At 31.6% G+C, this 3,154-nt stretch overlaps 1 pseudogene; it reads right to left on the bottom strand.

Annotated features, from left to right (window-relative positions):
• Window positions 1-431: 431 nt before the first annotated feature.
• LOC114171366 (putative beta-1,4-xylosyltransferase IRX10L) lies at window positions 432-2,758 on the bottom strand (annotated as a pseudogene).
• Window positions 2,759-3,154: the final 396 nt, after the last annotated feature.

Below are 3,154 nucleotides of genomic sequence, written 5' to 3'. Positions count from 1 at the left end.
GAAATTTTGAGATCTTTTTGTACATAAAAGTTGAATTATTTGAATTGTAAATAGTTAAAAATAGTAAAAAATTAAAAAAGTTTTAGCTGGAGGTGAAATTTGTTAAATTTAAGAAAACAAATCCTATACTACTATTGGCCAACTTCTTTCTTGTGAATTTTTTTTCCTATTTTTATATTTAAAATTTGGATTATTTAGATCCCAAATAGTAAAAATTACTAAAAAAATTAAGTAACTGTCACAAAAGCAAGAAAATTTTCAAATTTCGTAACACCATTAATCCCCTTTAAGTATTTGGAACAAGTTTCTCATGAAATTTTGAGCAATTTGTATGTAGAAAACCTGAATTATTTAAGTTGTAAATAGTAGAAAGTATAAAAAAACAATTGAAAATTTGATACCTAGAGATTGAATTTGTTAAATTTCAGAAACTAATCCCATTTGAGTATCCGCCAACGGGTCCATCCAAGTGGGTATACGCAAAACACAGCTACTGCATGTCCTTAAAGTACGTGGTTGGATGCTTAGTGGAGACATCAAATAGAGGATTGTCCTTAAAAGTTCTTCTACACTGCTACTCTTGCACCTCTGCAAGATTACACAACATGGCCCGTTTATAGTTAGTCCAAATTACAATAGTTATATGAATCAAAGTCCCTAGTCATTGCATCTTTTATAAGAAAATGTAAATCAGATTTCTTATGCAGCTATGATATAGAAGAAATAAAAGGCTACACACTCGGACATTCTTGTTTAAACTTGTAATAAGGCCTACCTTGCATAATAACCACCTTCAGAGTCATTGCCAACATCATAAAAGTCATCGAAAATACACAAAAATGACCTAGGAGTCTTATTAGGAATTAGGTGGGTGTGGATTTTCTTGGTGAAAAGTATGGAGAAATGGTATTTGAGCCCTCTTTCGGGCATATGTGATTCCTCTGTCCAAAGGTTTGAACCAATGTAGCACGCTTTAGCAGTTAAAGAATCCCCTCTTTCAATTGCCTTCTCTTCCATATACAAATTAATATAAATATATAATAAAAGTGGTATAAATAATGAATGTTGAAAATAATGCACAAAATTTGTACCTCGTAATGAAAACATGCCCCAAAATTTTGAGGAACCACAAAGAAGTGATGTGCCCCCTATGTGAGCCTTCAATAAGGTCAGTTGGAAGAAATAAGCTTTATGGCACTTTTTATCATTTGTGGTCATTGTATACAGGGGTATAAAACCTCTTCTAGATTAAAGTTTCAACAAGGCCAGATAAGAGAAACCGGTGATTAAAGATTTTAGTTGCAAACATATGGTTGAGGCATCTTGGATCTTTTTGCAGAATTTTCTTATTATACTTACTTGGAAGTTTATATACAAAAACCTTCAATCTCACCAAGGGATTATCTTCCAATACATCATCAGCACTACCTGCAGTTTGTTTAACCACAACATGCTTATAACCTCACAAATTTAAAAAGTGTATTAGATTTCAATATATCTCTAGAAATATAATTGTTTAATATAATTAATTGGGAAAGTACAAATAAAACTCTGACCGTGTATAATTGCATATATGAAGCAGCATAAATCTAGATACTGAATAAGAGCTTAGTTTATAAGTTTCATTAAACCATGTGGTTTCAAACTATTTTAATCCAATACACATAAAACATGAGAAAATATGACCAAATCAATTGAAAAGCCTCACATTCAACTACCACATATTTCCAGCTTATTTATTCAAAGAAAATAGTTAGTTGCATTTTATGGCCAACCCTTTTATTTTAATCCCATTTCTGGATGAAATCCACTATGGTTTACCATGCTAAATTCTCTCTCCCTATAGCAATTATCTAAGATTTAAATAGACATCGTTAACCTGCTTCACATTTTATTTATTTCTTATTATTGGTGTAGGATATTCATTAAATAGTAAATATTCACAGTTTTGAAATATTCTCATTTAAAACACAACACTTTTAGTTTCAAGTATACTGCATAATTGCCCATTGATCTTTATTTATACCTCTCTTCTCTTATTTGATCTCCTTCCCAAACCCCAAACCCAAACAAATCCTTCCTTAAGAGTTACATATGCATTGAAATGAGGAAATGTTCTAGCCACGTAATCTAAAAAGTAAGCTTTTTGCCACAAATGCAGACAACAATATCCAAGAGGCCTTTCTACTTCAAGTGGTATTTTTTGATTCCAATATATTTTATTGAAGTAAATATTAATAAAAATAAATGTTTAGCACAAATTTTGGCAGCAAGTAGAAGAAAGTTTTCCTGCTCTCTCCAAGCACGAAAAAAAAATTGAAGCCTTGTCTACCAATTTTACAAAAAGTTTCCATACTACATTTCAAAAACTAAAAAAGTAAGGACCAGTGTTGTACCTCTGAAACAAATTGTCAGCGAAAAAAGTAAGGAACATGAACAAATGAGTTGCAAGGCTGACCTTTATATATACATCACACTAACCCGAATCTACAAATAACCACAAAACTTACCCAACTCGTCAACCATAAGCATGAATAATCCAAAAGAAATGTTATTAGGAAGAAGATGAAGTGAGCAGGAAAGACGAAAATACTGCGAAACCATAAAAAAATGGGAAACATTGATCAAACCAAACGACAAGTTGAATAAAGACAAAATGATAATAAGAATAATGAAAAAATTGAAACTTTAGAACCCATAAGACAAAAATGGAAACTCACTAATGCAACTTCCATGCAACTTCTATGCCAGCCACCATGTCCTATGCCAAAGAACTGATACACCAAAATAAATAAAAACTTCAAACAGAGATTGTAATTTGATGGAATCACATAAAGCAAATAAATTTATAACAGAAATTCGTAAGGGTTTGATAGAGTAACAGAAAGCAAATAAAATTTAACAGAGATTTGTGAGGATTTGAAGAATTAATAGAAAGCAAAGAAATTTGATAAAGCATGGAAAATGAAGGAGAAAAACTGAGATACGAAAGCAAAAGGTGTTTTGGTTTCCCGAATCAGAAAATGGTTTGCTAGGGTTTAAGGAAGTTCAGTGGGAGAGGAAGGAGGTAACGTTTCTGGTTTAACCTCAAATTTCAGAAAGCCATTTCAAAAATTTTAATCCGCCTGAGTCTTCGGTAAGAATCCTTCCCAAT

This window comes from Vigna unguiculata, chromosome 10 (genome assembly GCF_037176805.1).
Source record: "Vigna unguiculata cultivar grain cowpea cultivar isolate G323 ecotype 2 chromosome 10, ASM3717680v1, whole genome shotgun sequence".
NCBI classification, from domain to species: domain Eukaryota; kingdom Viridiplantae; phylum Streptophyta; class Magnoliopsida; order Fabales; family Fabaceae; genus Vigna; species Vigna unguiculata.
The sequence above is the reverse complement of the archived record's forward strand: the minus strand, read 5'-3'. Positions and strand labels throughout refer to the sequence as shown.